This window comes from Macaca nemestrina, chromosome 5 (assembly GCF_043159975.1).
Source record: "Macaca nemestrina isolate mMacNem1 chromosome 5, mMacNem.hap1, whole genome shotgun sequence".
Lineage (NCBI taxonomy): Eukaryota > Metazoa > Chordata > Mammalia > Primates > Cercopithecidae > Macaca > Macaca nemestrina.
The window spans coordinates 131,627,767-131,646,603 of NC_092129.1; the positions used below are offsets into that span (position 1 = coordinate 131,627,767).

An 18,837-nucleotide genomic window follows, 5' to 3' on the forward strand; every position below is an offset into this window, starting at 1 on the left:
GATACTTCAGGCATTTTGCAGGAAATTCAAACTTTAATTGCCTTTGGTCCTACACTTGCTACAATCTTGTTTGAAGATATCTGGTAAGTAACATATTAGCATTCTTTTCCTTTAAGGTCTCTGTGTTAATCCATTTTCATGCTGCTGTTAAGGACATACCCAAGACTGGGTAATTTATACGGGAAAAAGGGTTTAATGGCTTTACAGTTCCACGTGGCTGGGGAGGTCTCACAATCATGGCGGAAGGCAAGGAGGACCAAGTCATGTCTTACATGGATGGCAGCAGGCAAAGAGAGAGAGTTTGGCAAGGAAACTCCAGTTTTTCAAACCGTCAGATCTCGTGAGACCCACCCCACCGTCACGGGAACAGCATGGGAAAGGCCCCCTCCCCCCACCATGATTCAATTACCTGTCACCAGATTCCTTCCAGGACACATGGGAATTGTGGGAGTTACAATTCAAGGTGAGATTTGTGTGGGAACACAGCCAAACCACATCAGTCTCCCAGATCCATAGCTACATCATAGCAATCATCAGAAACAATGTTATTAAGCTTTATTATCTTAGGTATTTGCAGAAAGAATTTCATTAACTTAATCTGTGATGCTTTCCATTGTTACAAAACCATTGAATAAAAGTCCATGAAAGACTATTGCTGGAGAATAAAACCGGGTAACAGACATGAACTCAGGTGCCCACCTCCTTGACTACTCCAAACCCCGGGATGTTGCCAAAAAGACTTAGAACTATAAATAGTAAATAGGGATTTATTTATGAAAATTCTTATAGGTATAGTTGTTATAGATATGGGGATAGAAATAAAGATAATAACAGAAGGACTTAGAGAAATCTATATACTTACAACAATGAAGGAAATAAGAAAGCATGACATTTATAAATATGAAATTCTAAAAAAAAAATCATCAAATATTGAACGAAAATGAGATTGAACTGTTAGAAGAAAACAGCACCAAAATATTCACCAAAGCATACCTACAAAAATGGAAGTGGTTCTGGGAAGGCTTCACTCTTGAGCCAACAGAGGCACCGTGCAGAAAAGAAGACCCTTTGGCAACCATCAGAGCCATTATTTAGTGATTTCAGAAATTCATTTAGGGTACTAGGCACCCTGGCTTCCATCTCTCCACAGCCTGTCAAAGTAGCCTGGAGCCCAGTATTTAACCCCTAGCTAAAGCACTGAGTCTGAACACTCAAGACAGGGAAGAACAGAAGCACCACAGGGAGTTAGTGACCTCTACAAGGAAGAAGAAAACACTTTACCCAGAAGATAAACTACTGGCATACTTGTCCCAGTGATATATTCTGCCCCTCCCCTACAATCATCCAAAGGTAAGTTCTTAAATAAGAATTAACACCCATGAATAGACAAAGAGGGACTCACAAACACAACACAAACATAAAGATGAGAGCAAACAATGAAGAATCACCAGATATTTAGGTTCAACCAACACTGTAAAAGAGAAACGCCAAACTAAATCACCCAAAGAACTAACACTTGAGAAAAGAGAGTTAAGAGCAAAAACTGAAAAACAACAAATCTTATTGAGTCTCATAAAGATTTTTAAAATGCATACTATCTATTAAAAATCATAACTAGTTAGTTTTGGTCTTAAATAAGTGATTCTCAAAATTTTAAACATTTGTACTAAAATACACTGGAGTAAACAACAGAATGGACAAAACAGGAGGAGGGCTAGAGAATAACAAGCAGAGAATCAAAGAATTCTCCCAGAATAATCACTAAAAGACAAAGAGATGAAAGTCATTAAATAAAAAATAAAGACACATTAAAACTATGCCTCAAAGACCAACACCTTCTTCAGAGAGTCCTACAGACACCAGGAAAAATGAGGAGAATGATAGGGGATAAGCTAATAAGTAATGGAAGAAATCTATCCAGGACAAAAGATAAGGTTCCGTGTTGAGTCTCATTCCCGAAGGGAATGAGAAACTTGCTATCCTAAGCACTCTTTGGTAGAATTTCAAAAAGAAAATGAGAAAAATCACAAAATCGTTTCAAGAGAAAAGTATTGCCTGCACAGCCAAAATAATCAGATTGGCATCAAACTTCTTGTTGACAACATTGGGTGCTAGAAGACAATAAAACAATATCCTCAAAGTTCAAACATAACAGTATTTTGACACAGGAATCTTATGCCCAGTCAAACTTGCATTTAAGTGCAAGAGCAAAAGAAATGTACTGCTTTACAGAAATGTTCTTTTAAAAAATGTTACAGAAAGTTACATTCTAATAAAGCAAAAATATATGTAAGTAGAATATTTGAGATACAGGCAGCTTACACTTAAGTCTGAATAATTATTTCTGAAAAATGTAAAGAAATAATCTGGAATGAAAATCTCAAGTTATTTCAACACAGGAGAGGAGGAGGAGATGAGAAATTAAAGCATACAAAGCTTGTTGTCATCTTCAGAGGAACTAAACATACTGATTAACTCTAAACAGCAAAAAATAAAGTTTACATGTGATTTTTTTAAAATTTAGTGAGAATTCTAGAAATATAAAAAAAATGAAAGAAAAATAATTTAATGAATCCCATAGGACAAGAAAGAGGCAAAGGAGGACGGAAGGGAAACAAGAGACAAAAAGGAAAAAACACATGGCAAATCAATTCTTATACAACCAAGATGGCAGGGCAAAATCCAAGTACTATAAAAATTATGCAATGTTTGAGTTATTAAATTCTCTATTAAAAGAGAAACTCAGAATGGGTAGAAAAAAACACTATATATAGCTTACAGAAGACATACATAAAACAAACTGATATGAAAGCTTGAAAATGTAAAAGAATAAAAACTAACTCAAAATTAGAACACAAGCAAATAAGGTAAAATATCTGTAGCCTTATAAAGAAAACGCTTTAGTATTCCTAGATCATGCTAATCAGAAAAGAAAATGAGAAACTACTCAATAGAAAATGGATGAAGCATGTGAACAATTTAAGAATGCCTGAAATTAAGTATAAGTGAAGACAATCAACCTCACTTGTAATCAAGATTATGTAACATTTGAAGTGGACTATTATTTACATCCACCAAACTGTTGAAGTGTAAAAGTTTGACAAAAAAAAAGTAGACAACCTAAATGTTCTTCAAGTAGGAAGCTATTAAATAAATTATGGTATATATATACTATAAAATGTTCTGTAATCATAAAAAGAACGTCATACATCTCTAAATATTAACATGGTAAAAATCTCCAAAAATACCTGTAAACCCAAAAAATCAATTTTAGAAGACAGTGTGATCCCATTTATGTTAAAAAGACAAAAGCTCTGTGAGAGTGTGTTTGTGTGTGTTTAAATAGAAAAAAGAAAATAAAGAAATTGGTAACAATTGCTAACTGATATTGCAATTAGCTTCCTCATAAGTTACAATTGTTATCAGTTAGCAACATTAGTTACTGTAACTGATACTGCAATAGCTAATGTTGCTAACTGATAACAATAGTTACTTATGAAAAAAGAAGTAGGATAGTGGGGGTGTGACGGAGCTAGAAAAATAGAAGACTTTTACTTTTTATTTTGTAATCCTGTATGATTTAAATCTTTTCTGACAGAAACGTATTTATGTATAAACTTTTGTAATTATGCAAGGATATTATATTTATCTTACGTAAAATTATGATTGAATACAGCCACATTTTTTCTTATTCATTTAGCAAACATTTGCTGAGCACCTATTATATTCAGACTCTAAAACAGCTGATGCATAAGGAGTGCAAGAAATGAGTCAGTTCCTGTCCTCCAAAAGAAGGGAAAGTTAGATACCAATTGCATTAAAAACAAGTTTATTAGGATGGGGGTTGATGAAAACAGATGCTGGAGCCAGTCGTAGAGAGATGGGAATACAAAAATGGGATTATGAGATTATAGGTAAATTGGTGTGGCATTATCCCAGTGCAAATTTTGAGTAAAAATAGCTTTTCTTCTTCTAACAGACTCACTTTCATACACATGCACATGCACACACAAACACGCAGTGCTGAAACCCTCTATTTTGACGTTTCTTTGTTCTTTTACTGAAATGTCACAAGTCAAAAGATCTGGAAAATAGGATAATGCCTTCCAACTTCTGATTATAATAAAACAATGTCCACCATAACAAAATCTTATTATTTCCTTTACTGAATTTTTTTTCTTTTTAGTATTCTTGTAACTTAGTTTTCCCATTTAAAAATCTACCTATCTGCTCACTGTCTGTGGTCCTTGTTGCCATTTGAAGAAAAGTAATATATGAGTTTAAGTGTCATCCAACATGTCATTCCTGGTTCTCAAATATCCAATTATTAGGTCTGGAGAAGAGATAGCATTACATTGGTAAGACTACAGAGTACTTAATTTATGACAATAGGGGCAGGTAAAGCAATGGGGAATACAAGTGAAAATCAGAAAATAATATGGTAGAATGCATACCTTTGTTTAGTTCCTAAGGGTCTAATGCTGTGTTCAAGTTACATGATCTTGCATTTATACACTTTTTGGGTTTAAAATTGGTATATTATAATGAATAATTTAATAAAGCTATAGCCTAAATGCAAAGGAGAAAAAAAAACATAATTACAACCTTGTGAAATGCCTTCCACAACAGCAAGAAGTCTTAAGGGCAAGTGGGTTTAATAGATTCAATGACTAGCATATCATAATAATTCAAATTTGATTTTCTTTCCTCTGCCTTTGCAACCTCAAAATATTGCTTATTGTTTCATTAAGTATCACAAATGTTGAATTTTGATGGTAGAATAATACTATAAATTTTAGGTTAGTGTTTATTTTTACTCTTAGCCTTTATATACCAACTCATAGTTTTGCTCCAAATTAAGATCTTCCATTATCTGGAAATGACTAGGTAAAGGAAGCCACTAAAAAGTAGAATTTATAAATTTAATAAAACTATATCATAAGTGGGTGGCATGGTCCAGAAACTGAGTGTTTTAAGTAGTGAATTTTGCTAAATGAAGAATTAAGTCCTGTTTCTTTCAACCTAGTTTGAAAATCTTAAAAGTACACCCATCCATCCTCCTTTCTTAATATGTGAAATTAAATTTCTTGCCAATTGAGAGTAATAATCCTTAAATGCGCCATCGTTGGAAAAATCACAAATTGGCAAGACCAGTGCTCATTAAAATAATGGGGGTTAGGATTAAAACATTAAAATTAACATAGAATGCCTGTGTATGTATTTTAAAAAGAATGTAAATTCTTGAAATCAAATGTAGACCAAATAAAAGAGAACTGTCAGATAACTCTCTTCCCATAAAGTATTTCCTTATGTAATTCAAGAAACATTCCTGAAAAGTAGATTCTCTCCTAAAAACTATATATTTAAAATTTTTTTTTGGCCGGGCGCGGTGGCTCAAGCCTGTAATCCCAGCACTTTGGGAGGCCGAGACGGGCGGATCACGAGGCCAGGAGATCGAGAGACGATCCCGGCTAACACGGTGAAACCCCGTCTCTACTAAAAAATACAAAAAAACTAGCCGGGCGAGGTGGCGGGCGCCTGTAGTCCCAGCTACTCGGGAGGCTGAGGCAGGAGAACGGCGTAAACCCGGGAGGCGGAGCTTGCAGTGAGCTGAGATCCGGCCACTGCACTCCAGCCTGGGTGACAGAGCAAGACTCCGTCTCAAAAAAAAAAAAAAAAAAAAAAATTTTTTCAACCAACACCTACTAAGCTTCAGACCTGTGTATTCCAACTTCCTACTACATACTTGTATTTCCCATAGGCATTGAAAACATACACCTACAACTGAACTAATCATTGTATCTGGAGTTTAGAGAATGAGAATGACATGGGAAGGCCTAAGCTGGGGAGGAGCTGTAGATAAGAGAGCTCATGCGGGGCCTCACATGTCATACCTGGTCCACTCCTCAGGCGCTTCCATACCATACCTGGGCTGCTAGAAATAGGGAAAAATAGAAGATCATTTAGAAATTACCTTAATTTCTTTGTTCTTAACATGTAAGAAATGTGCTTTCTCTGGTTCCTGAAGGCTAACAGCTATTCTCTTCTATCTTCCTCATTCATTCATTTATTTAGTGAGTCACTCAAGATTTTTGCACTTTGCAGTTTTCCTTGTTTCTGTTTCTCAAGTTCCAGCAACAAGTTTTGTAAGCACTTGACCTTTCTACAGAGTATCAAATCACCCAAAGATACACAATTGGATGCACTTTTTATTAAACTTATGTCTCTAATATTTACTTCTATTTTAAGCCTACACTGAAGGGAAATCATCTGCAATGAATTAAAGATTCCACTCTCTCTTTGTCCTATAGTCATATAAAAGTTCTAAAGCATTCAAAGGGGCATCTGGTTTCTAATAGAGCCTCCATCAAATTGGGCATATTCTGACACAGTCACACTCCATTCACTGTGAGGCTATTGGTCTACGCAGGTCCCCTTACATCCTGCTTGCTCCAGAGCCTGCAGCCTCTTCAGCCTCTTCAGGTGCTACTCTGGGGAAGTTAGAAAAGCTTAACCTTGGAATGTGGGAATCTGTTTCTCGATGCTTTCAGCCACCTAGAAATATCCTGTTGCTCCAGTGCTTGGCATACCACAGGGAAATCTGTGGAGTTTTCTCAGGGTCTTCTGCTTATAAAGACAACCATATGTGTATTACTTCTGCTCTCACACAGTGTTGGGAATAGGGAAAGTATGGTATTTTGCCATCTTTGTAGATTCTACTCTGGGATTAGATGCCATTTTTCTCAGGTCCTCTTTCCTCCCCCTGCACTCAGTCTTGCCCTAAATGGTGTAGGTGAGGTCCCTCTTAGGAACTTAATGGCATCTCAGCTCTCTTCAGTTCCCCTCCTCAAGGATCTTCTGTACTCTTGATCAAGGGTAACCCTGCCCGCTGTCATCAGATATACTTTCAAATCTTTTGTCTTATCTGCATTAAGCAGGGAAGACACCCTCCTTTGTTCCTACCTCGTAGGGAATTCTTCACATAGCTTTCTGACTTTTATTTCCAAAAGCCACAGCCTACTGATAAAAAATAGGTTTCAAGGAGAAAGAAATTTCCCTGAAATAAAAATATATTCTTGAGGATTCTGAAAAAAAGATACAGAAATATGCTAAAAGTCCCCTGAGTGATGAAGATCTGGATTGCTCAACGTCTTACAGGTAAGGAGGTACACTACAGAGGTAAACATCTCAAATCTAGGACTCCCATGCACCAAAGTCTCTAGTCGCCCAGGTATGGTGGAAGCTCCTGAGGAGTGGGCCAGTTATGACATGTGACGCACTGCATGATCTATCCCTCATTTACATCTCCTCCCCAGTGTGGGCCTTTCCATGTCATTCTCATTCTCTAAACTCCAGCTACAATGATTAGTTCAGTTGTAGATGTATGTTTTCAATGCCTATGGGAAATACAAGTGTATAGCAGCAAGTTGGAATACACAGGTCTGTGAAGTCCAGTAGAGTAACCTGGGCTGGAGACGATTTTGTATTTGTCAACCTGATGTTAAATCATGCAGGTGGATGAGCTTCTCCAGGAAATGAAAAGAAAGCAGAAGCAACAAGAAAACAGAGGTACACTCATGTTTAACAGGCATGAGGGAAGAGGAAATCCAGAAAGAAGGAGAGTGATAAAGAGGGGAGGAAGGGGAGGCCAGAAGAATGCCAAGGTTGGGAGGTTTTTAAGGAGAAATTATTGCCCTCGCTGAATGCAGGGAATTTTTCAATAGAGTGGTGATAGAATAAAGCAAACCAAATGTAGGGAATGGTGGTACATTTGTGTCATCTCAAGTGTATGTCTAAGCATACATTTTGAAGCTAAAGTAGATCTAGATAAGAGGGAAAAATAGGAGGTCATTTAGAAATTACCTTAATTTCTTTTTTCTTTTTTTTCCGTACAAGCAATGTGCTTTCTCCGGTCCCTGAAAGCTAACAGCTATCTTCTTCCATCTTCCTCATTCATTCATTCAGTCAGTCAGTCACTCAATAGGTCTAACATTCATTGATCTTTCATGTTTCTTTTAGGTGGGTATGTATTCTGTGCATTGTGCTTAGCACTTGAATTTAAAAAACTGCATGGTACTTCTCTTGAATAATACTATGGGAAGCAATAAATATGAAAATAAAGAATTGTATTACAACATTGTAAGCACTATATCAACATATACACAACGCTAAGGGAGTGCCACAAAAAAAGAAAGACTCCATTTGGGGGTGTTACTAACATCTGAATAACTCGTCAGCTAGAATCATCTCCCTTCCTCACTAATCCTTTCATTCATCTGTTCAACCAATGTGTAATAAGTGCTACCATGCTTAAGGCATGTTATTGGCAGTGGGGACAGAGCAGTGAATAAGATAGAGCTCTGACTTCTTGCTTGCCCTAGGACAAATAGGTATTATTTTAGTTTAAAAGTTTGTTTCATTTAAAATATATGTATATTAAACATGAATGAATGGAATGAACATGTCAGAACCTTGTTTAGTAGTAATATACATGGGCCTTAAAAAAGAGATTTGCTGCTTATTTTGACTGCTCAAAGACTTCTGTTACTTAGGTCCATACTTTTGACTATTTTCTGGATAGGGAGGATATGTTTGGACAGTCATATGAGAATCTCTGTTCAATATTCCTGTCTGATTTCTCCAGGAAAGGCAGGAATGGTGACTTCTTCCATCTATCTCATTGAATCAGAGCAACTACAAATCTGAGGGAGAGATTCTGATCTCATGAAATTTATCAGAGACAAGAGGGAAAATGGAAACTGTGTAATAGAAATAGACACTAGATTGCTAGTTATATTTTCTCCACATTGTAAAGATATTATCTACCTGTCTTCTGGCTTCCACTTACTTCTATTAATAAATTAGCTCTTAAATCAGTTGTCAATTTACCCAGGAAGGACAGCCTTACTGCTTTGAAATTCTCTTTTTTTGGTCTTCAGATTGTTTAGGTGTAGACTTCAGTCTCTGATTCACTAGACCTCTTGAATTTGAGGATTGTCCTTTGTCCATGCTATTCTTTAAAAAATTAATTAAAACATTTAAAATTGATACATAGTAATTGTACGTATGTATGGGGTACATGGTGATGTTACGATACATACAATGTAGAGTGATCAAATCAGAGTAAGTAGCATATCTATCATCTGAAATAGTTATCATTTCCTTGCTTGGGAAACATTCAATATCCTCTTTCTAGCTAAATGCAACTATGTATGATTGTTAACTATAGTCATCCTTGGGTACTATAGAACACTATAACTTATTCTTCCTATCTAGCTCTAATTTTGTATCTTTTAACAACTCTCTCCCCACTTCCCAGCTCTAGTATCTTCTGTTCTATTTTTTACTTTTTTACTTTTTTTTTTTTTTTTTTTTTTTTTTTTTTTTTGAGACGGAGTCTAGCTCTGTCGCCCAGGCTGGAGTGCAGTGGTGCGATCTCGATCTCGACTCACTGCAAGCTCCGCCTCCCGGATTCACGCCATTCTCCTGCCTCAGCCTCCCGAGAGCACAGGCGCCCACCACCATGCCCGGCTAATTTTTTGTATTTTCGGTAGAGACAGGGTTTCTCCGTGTTAGCCAGGATGGTCTCCATCTCCTGGCCTCATGATTCGCCCGCCTCGGCCTCGCAAAGTGCTGGGATTACAGGCGTGAGCCACCACGCCCAGCCCTATTTTTTACTTTTATGAGGTCACCTATTTTTTAGCTTATACATGAGAACATGCAGTGTTTAACTTTGTGTTCCTGGCTTATTTCACTTGACATAATGTCTTCCAGTTTCATCTATGTTGCTGTGAATAACAATATTTCATCCTTTTCGTGGGTGAAGAGTATTCCATTGTATATACTTATCCATTCATCTGTTGTTGGATACCTAGGCTGATTCCATGTATTTTGTCACTGTGAATAGTGCTGGGGTTGCAGATATCTCTTTGATATACTGATTTTCTTTCATTTGGATAAATGCCCAGTAGTGAGATTGCTGGATCATATGGTAGTTCTATTTGTAGTTTTCTTAGGAAACTTCATACTGTCTTCCCTAGTGGCTGTACTAATATACATTTCCATGAACAGTGGATAAGAGCCCCCTTTTCTCTGCATCCTTGCTAGCATGTTTTTTGTCTTTTTGATAATAATTATCCTAACTGACCTTCATCTATCACCCCATACAAAAATCAGTTCAAAATGGATCAAAGACCAACATGTAAAATCTTAAACTATAAAATTACCAGAAGAAAACATAGGAGAAATGCTTTAGAATATTGGTCTGGGAAAATAGTTTGTGAATAAGACCTGAAAAGGAAAAATAAACCAATAGGACTATATCAAACTTAAAACCTTCTGCACAGCAGAGGAAAAAATCAACAGAGTAAAAAGACAACCAATAGAATGGGAAAAAATATTTGCAAACTATTAATCCAAAAGGGGTCTAATATACAGAATATACAAGGAATTGAAACATCTCAACAGAAATAAAAAAGAGTCTTATTAAAAAACAGGCGAATAATCTAACAGACATTTCTCAAAGGAAGGCATACAAATGGCCAACAAATATATAAAAGAAAATGCTCAGTATCACTCATCATCAATGAAATGCAAATCAAAACATTTATTAGTTCTTGAAAAAAATCAGCAATTATCTCTTGAAATATTGGCCTCTCCACTATTCTCTTATATCTTGTAGATGCAAATTTGACTTTGTGCCTTTTCTCCATTCTCTAATTCCAAATTAGTATTTTGTATCATTTTTGTCTTCCTGTGCTGCATTCTACATAATTTCTTCATATCTACCTCTGGATAATAACTGATTATCTTTTGGCATTGTCTAATCCATAGATCAACAAATAATAACCTATAGAACAAACCTGGCCCACAGCCTATATTCGTATAGCCTAAAAGCTGAGAATACTTATCATTTTAAAAAGCAGAAAACAAACAAAAAATAAAAATGGCAGTTTGACACTTCACAGAAAATGTTAGCTGATCCATCATCTAATCTGCTATTGAATCAGTCCACAAACTATGTATTCCACACAATAATTATTTTCACTTATATTTCTGCTATTTAGTTCTTCTTAAAAATGACTTTGTCATTTTCTTTTTTCTTTTTATAGATTTAGAGGCTACAAGTGCAGATTTCTTACATGCATATATTGCATAGTGGTGGAGTCTGGGCTTTCACTGTGTCCGTCACCCAATAGTAAACATTGCACCCAAGAGTTAAATTTTTAACTCTGACCCTGCTGTGAACCTCCTATCTTCTGTAGTCTCCAGTGTCTATAATTACACATTATATGTTCACGTGTAGCCTTTGTTTAGTTCTACTTATAAATGAGAACATGCAGTATTTGACTTTCTGTTTCTGAATTGTTTTCATTTAGAATAATGGCCTCCAGTTCCATCCATGTTGCTGCAAAATATATCATTTTATTCTTTTTTATGGCTGCATAGTATTCCATGGTGACATACAAAGTTATTTTTATCACATTTTCTTGACCCAATCATGCACTGATGGTTGATTCCATATCTTTGCTATTATGAATAGTGCTGTGATGAACATTTGAGTGCAGGTATCTTTTGGTATAATGATTTATTTTCCTTTGGATACTCAGTAGTGGGATTGCTGGATAAAATGATAGTTCTATTTTTAGTTATTTGAGAAACTGCCATACTGTTTTCCATATAGGTTGTCCTAATTTACATTCCCACCAACAATATATAAGCACTCCTTTTCCTCTGCATTCTCACCAACATCTGTTGTTTTCAATATTTTTACTAGTAGCCATTCTGACTAGTAGCCATTCTGTATAAGATGGTATCTCCCTGTAGTTTTAATTTGCATTTATCTGATGATAAGTGATGTTGAGCATTCTTTCATATATTTGTGGGCCACTTGTATGTGTGTTTTTAAAAATGTCTATGTCCTTAGTTCACTTTTTAATAGGGTTGTTTGTTTTTTTCTTGTTGAGGTGTTTTAGTTCTTTCAGATTCTGGAGGTGTTTTAGTTCTTTCAGATTCTGGATATTAGCCTTTGTCAGATGCATAGTTTGCAAATACTTTTCCCATTCTGAAGATTGTCTGGTTATTCTGTTGATTGTTTCTTTTGCTGTGCAGAAGCTTTTAAGCTCCATTTGTCTATTTTTGGTTTTATTGCATTTGCTTTTGAGGGCTCAGTCATAAATTCTTTGCATAAGCCGATGTCCAGAAGAGTCTTTCCTGGGTTTCTGTCCAGAATTTTTATAGTTTCAGGTTTTACTTTTAAGTCTTTAATTCGTCTTTAATTTTAAGTCTTTAATTCGTTAATTTTTGTATGTGGTGAGAGATATTCGTCTAGTTTCGTTCTTCTGCATATGGCTATCCAGTTTTCCCAACACTGTTTATTGAGTAGTGTAGCCTTTCCCCAGTGTATATTTTCATTGACTTTGTCAAAGATCAATTGGTCTTAGGTATGTGGCATTATTTCTGGATTCTTTATTCTGTTTTGTTCATCTATGTGTCTATTTTTATACCATTATTATGCTGTTTGGGTTACTATAGCATTGTGGTATAATTTGAAGTCAGGTAATCTGATGCCTCTGCTTTATTCCTTTTGCTTAGAATTGCTTTGGCTATTTGAACTCTTTTTTGGTTCCATATGAATTTTAGAATTGTGTTTTCTAATTCTGTGAAAACCGATGTTGACAATTTGGTAAGGATTAAGTCGACTCTGTAGATTGCTTTGGGCAGTATGGTCATTTTAACAATATTGATTCCTCTTTAATCTTTCCTTCTGACTCATAGTTTTGGTTCACTTTTACATGACTTTAATAAACATTTTTAAGAAACAGTCTGTATCCTTAAATTCTAGAATTCAAAGGCCTTTAGGTTTGATTCTACTGCTTATTGCTTCTGCTGATTCTCACTAATGGTGTTTTATTTGCTCATGGCTTTGTTACTTTCCTGTTGTGAGCTCATAGTCATTGGTACTCTCTCCGGCAAGACTTTTAGAACTAGATTGAGGCTGTTTTCCTTCAGAGACGATACTGTTTGTTTCTGTAGACACTTAGAGCCACTACTAACCTAGGTACACATTAAATAAGAATTCTTACTTTACAGCTTTTTGTTTCAAGTAAATGTTACAAACTCAGGCTCAAAGTACTCATAAGTACTGGCTTTTGTACACAAACTCTCCAGAAAAGATTTTTTCTTCTCTACCTAAAGTTAAAACTGAAATAATCAATTTGCTTACATTGTGCAGCTGCAGGGTATGTTTGTTTCCTAGTTTTCTACTCCCCTGAGGGTGCAGAGTTTGCTGGATCACAAAATACTTCAGGCAGAGCAAGAAATGGTAGCCTTTCATTCTACTTTCTCACCTCTTGGATATCTCAGACCTTTATCTTTGCCACCCCACAACTCACCCCACCAGTCAGTCATGGAAACATAAGCCCCAGGCTGCCTGCTCTCAGGGGATGACTCTCATTAGTAGATGCTACAGGCCTCCAGTGACTTCTGTGCTCACTTACTTTGCTAAACTCCTGTTCTTGCTTCTGCAGGCATCTATTTAGAAGATGGCTTAAAACTATTTTATTTGGCATTGTTAGGCATTTTATAGTGGAAGAGTTTTAAGATTCTAGCTTGTCATCATATCTGCAAGTAAAAGTCTCACAAATACATTTATAATAAATTAGTAAATAAATTATTTAATTTATCAAAGATTCTATGGCTTCAGGGCTTTATATAACTACATATTTATGGGGCTGGGGTTTTTTTGCCACAATGTACTCAACTGTGCTGATTTTGAAGCTATGGTCTCTCAGCACTAATCAACCCTTCTAGATTTGGTATTTATAACACTAAAGCTGCCATTCTGCTAAAAATATTTTTTTTCTTTACGGGGGACTTCCTGCATGTTCCACCAATAGGAGGCACTACAGGGGAGTCTAGAAGGTTAAAGGATGAAAACAAAATTTGCTTTCCATTCTTATCAGCCTTGCCCCAGAACAGGCACTTAGCTTGATAGCAGAGCAGATTTTTCTAGCTTCTTTTGGCACTCTCAGACACAGCCTATCACTCTCCCTCAGAAATATTATATCATTTGGACAGTGTCCTCTCTCAGAGTTCTCAGTACCAATTCCACTGGGCGTCTTCTCAGAGCTCCTGAGGTACCAGCATCTAGAAAGAATACACTTTTCAAAAATCTAAATCTCATTTGTTTTCTCTCTTCTGAGTTTATTGCTGCTAGTAATCCCAGTATCTTTATTCCCCCAGCTCTAGGAATGCCAGTTGCATCCTGCAGTTCTCATGTCTGTGTTACCTCAGTGTTATTATTTGGCTTTTTCAGTCTTCCAACACTTGTTTAACAATTTCCTATATTAAATTATCTCTATTGACATATCTAGCATTGTTTCTGTTTCCTTTCTCTTTTTAATTAACAAACAATAATTGTAAATATAATGGGTTATAGTGTGATCTTTTGATACGTAAATACAATGTATAATAATCAAATTTTTCATATGCCTGTTGGCCATTTGTATTTCCTTTTTTGAGAAGTATCTATTCAGATCTTTTTCCTATTTTTAAATTAGATTATTTATCTTTTTGCTATTGAGTTGTTTGGGTACTGTACATACTCTGGATATTAATCCGTTGTCAGATGAATAGTTTGCAAATATTTTTTCCCATTCTGTAGATTGTCTCTTAACTCTGTTGATTGTTTTCTTTGCTGTGTAGAAGCTTTTTAGTATGATGTAATTATATTTATTTACTTTTGCTTTTGTTGCCTGTGCTTTTGAGGTCTTATTCAAAAAAAGCCTTGTTCAGATCAATATCATAAAATGTTTCCCTTATGTTCTCTTCTAGTAGTTTCATAGTTTTGGGTCTTACATTTAATTTAAGACTTTAATCCATTTTGAGTTGATTTTTATAAGTAATGTGAGATTGGGATCTAGTTTCATTATTCTGCATGTAGGTATCCAGTTTTTCCAGCATCATTTATTGAAGAGACTGCCCTTTCCTCAATGCGTGTTCAGGGATGAAAAAGGAGACACTACAACTGATACCACAGAGATACAAAAGATCATTAGAGGCTGTTATGAACAACTATATACCAACAAATTTAGAAACTTAGAAGAAATGGGCAAATTCCTGAACAAAAGCAACCTACCAAGATTAAATTATGAAGAAATAGAAAATCTTAACAGACCAATAATGAGTAGTGAGGTTCAATCAGTAATAAAACAGCCTCCTATCAAAGAAAAGCCCAGGGCCAATGACTTCACTACTAAATTCTACCAAACATTTATGTAGGAAGTAATACACATTCTTCCCAAACTCTTTTTAAAAAATTAAAGTGGAGGAAACTTCTCCAAAGTCATTCGACAAGGCCAGCATTATCCTGATCCAAAACCAGATGAGGACATAACAAAATAAGAAAACTACAGGCCCAAATCCCTGATGAACACAGATACAAAAATCATCAACAGAATGCTACCAAATTAAATCCAATGGCACATCAAAAAGATTATTAACCTTGACAAAATGGGATTCATCCCAGGGGTACAGGGATGGTTCAACATTTACAAATTAATAAGCATGATACATCACATTAACAGAATGAAGGACAAAAACCCTACGATCATCTCAATATATGCAGAAACATCTCTTCATTATTAAAACTCTCAACAAATTTGGTGTAGAAGGAATGTACCTCAACACAATAAAGGCTATATATGACAAACCCACAGCTAACATACGGAATGGAAAAAAAATGAAAGCCTTTCCTCTAAAATCTGGAACAAGGCAAGGATGCCTGCTTTCACCACTTTCATTCAACACAGTAATAAGAATACTAGCCAGAGCAATTAGGCAAGGTAAAGAAATAAAAAGCATCCAAATTGGAAAGGAGAAAGTTAAATGATTTTTATTTAGAGATGACATAATTTTATATATAGAAAACTCTAGAGACTCCACCAAAAAAAAATGGTAGGAGTAATAAATAAATTCAGAAAAGTTACAGAATATAAAATCAGTAGCATTTCTATATGCCAATAGCAAACTACCTGAAAAGGAAGTCAAGAAAAGCAATTCCATTTATGATAGCTAATAAAACAAAATAAAATACCTAAGAATAAATTTAACCAAGGAGGTGAAATATCTGTACAATAAAAACTATAAAACATTGAAGAAAAAATTGAAGAAAACATAAATAAGTGGAAAGATAGCCCATGTTTACGGATTGAAAGAAATAATATTGTTAAAATATCCATACTACCCAAATCAATCTATAGATTCAATCAAATTCCTATCAAAATACCAATGACATTCTTTACAGAAATAGAAAAAAAAATTAAAATTGGTAAGAAACCACAAAAGCCCCCAATAGCCAAAGCAATCTTGTGCTAAAAGAACAAAGCTGGAGGGATCAAGTTATCTTACTTCAAAATATACTACAAAGCAATAATAACCAAAACAGCATGGTGTTGGCATAAAAACAGACATATTGACCAATGGAACAGAATTGAGACCTTAGAAACAAACCCATGCATTTACAGACACTGATCTTCAACAAAGGCAGCAAAAACATACGTTAGAGAGAGAACAGTCTCTTCAATAAATGTTTCTGTTTTCTTAACCACAACATCTTCATGAACAGGTATCAGTAATACTTGTCTTCAATAATTTCCAAATGATTTAGAAAACATAGAAGGGATAATATTTCGCTGGCACTTGCCAGTATAGGTCTACCAGTTGACTTCCTCCAACATCCATTTTGATTAGTCCAGTGTCAAAGCTATAATGGTTATTAAATATTTTGAATATCTGTCATATCTGTCATATCATATACTAAGATAGTGTCTCTGATATTTAGTATTGGTGATGTCTGAGGTTTAATTTGTATGTACTTCATTCATGTGTAAATGTTAATAGCAGACAAAAGTCTGTTATGTTAGGGTTAAAGAGTAATAAAAAAAAATAACTTTGGCTGGAATTTCTTTAATTTGATATTATATAGTACATGCCAAAGGAAAATCTTACTCAACCAGTCATTGCATTGTTTGCTTATTGCCAGTATTATTTGAGCATAAGCATCTGTATATAAACCAGATACTTATCTTGTGTTTCTAACTCATCAAATAAATGATTATTTTCATACCCCAGATAAATAGTTCACCTTTCATAGTGTTAAAGGAGCTAAGGGAGTGGTGGAAAAAAGTCATATCAGAAATGTGGAAATTTGACCTATGGTAGTTGAGACCAAAATCTATCTTTGCAGCCATAGAGATCATGTTGTAGTGAATGCATCCAGTTATTTAAGATGGTACTTTGTGGGTTCATGAAGGTTAGATGAAGGTTAGGTCTTCCCTAAACTATTCTTTGCCAGACAAGAGCCCTGTTGGAAATATTAAAAACTGACTAAACTTGTGGAATCTTATATTTGTTGATAGAAAATCATTCATAAGAAAAAATTTACATAGCCTTCTGTAGACTTGATATCTTTGCTTTTGTACTAAATCAGTTCCCAACAGTGTTTCTCAAACTGATATCTCAGAGTGACTGGCAGAACAACCATTTAAAGTGCTTGTAAAAAATTTTGTGGACTCAGGTTTTGTGGGAATGGGTTCTAGGAATGTGAAATAATATTAGGGAACCAGTTGATTGTTACAAATTAATAATATCCTTGTGGTGTGATACCTAATAATGGCAACATATATTGAGCATGTATCACATGCCTATTCTAAGTGCTTTACATGCACTTTAACTTACTTAAACATCAGGGTAATATTATTATTATTATCAACATCTTTGAAATAAGAAAACAGAGACATAGAAGGTTACATAATTTGCACAAATCGCATAGCTAGTAACTGGCAAATGCAGGACTTCTATTGATGCAGTTTGACCCCAGCATTCAAGTACTCAACCACTATACTGTGCTGCCTATGTGATAACCACCAAGGCTCACATGTGGCAGTTACTTACACCCTCCTCTGAAATGTCAAAGTTCCAAAGAATCACCAAGATTTTTAGCACTAAAATTACACATGGGAAAATAAAATTCCTATGCCAAAAAATATTTACTCATATCTACAAAGAAATGTGCCTATACTTACAACGTTAGTAAACAGCCCTTTATTCATGTAGCTTCAGTGAAATGTTTTTGATAGTATCATTTAATCAATAACATGGATTGATTTTACTTGGAAATACATCTAAGTTTATCCATTTTTTGTTTGTTTTGAGGAAAACACATCTGGTATTTCACTGTCAAGAAAATTTAGAAAACATTTTGAATTGCTCTGAATGATCAAAACAATTTCACACATCATCCTACCTTACAAGTTTTTGACTTGAAAGAAGCAGAGATAACACCAAACTATTGTGACAACAAAAGAATGCTTTAAAACGCAAAGTACTTAGTATAGAGAGAAAGTTAAAGGACTAAGTGAAAAGTGAAAGAAAAAGAGATATTTTATGTGATCTGTTTCAGATATTTGAATATGTTTTATTAGCAGGAGACAAATATTGTGGTATAACTCATCCGTCAACCATTTATTTTAATAGTCAGCAAATTATTATAAGGTCCCTTATTGAATTTGCCTTTGAAATTAAGTAGTTTGTTTTTATTATACTTAGGTGATTATTTCTATGATTATGAAGGCTATCAAATGTATTAATTGAGTTTGGCAAAATGATTTTTTTTGTTGTTGTTTAGAAAGCACTAATTTAGCTTCAAGGAGATACACTTTGTTAAAAATATACTGATTTATCTTCTGGTCATCAGTGAAGGGAGGGATTATTTAACAGTCTTTTAACAGGAAGAATTTATAATGAGAATTAAATAAACAACTAAGGTGGAGTAGA

At 35.0% G+C, this 18,837-nt stretch overlaps 2 long non-coding RNA genes across 3 annotated transcripts; both read right to left on the minus strand.

Moving 5' to 3' along the window:
- Nucleotides 1-3,581: 3,581 nt before the first annotated feature.
- On the minus strand, nt 3,582-6,038 carry LOC139363175 (uncharacterized). Its single transcript, XR_011623119.1, has 3 exons — nt 5,895-6,038; nt 4,455-4,569; nt 3,582-4,333 (listed from the first exon to the last, which is right to left on the minus strand). It is a non-coding gene; the product is annotated as an uncharacterized lncRNA (long non-coding RNA).
- Nucleotides 6,039-7,749: 1,711 nt separating this feature from the next.
- Nucleotides 7,750-18,231, minus strand: LOC105490877 (uncharacterized). 2 transcript variants are annotated; one of them, XR_011623121.1, is made up of 3 exons: nt 18,087-18,231; nt 8,890-9,015; nt 7,750-8,092 (listed from the first exon to the last, which is right to left on the minus strand). It is a non-coding gene; the product is annotated as an uncharacterized lncRNA (long non-coding RNA). The 2 variants fall into 2 exon arrangements; XR_011623120.1 differs by having other exon boundaries at nt 8,849-9,015.
- Between the last annotated feature and the right edge of the window lie 606 nt (nt 18,232-18,837).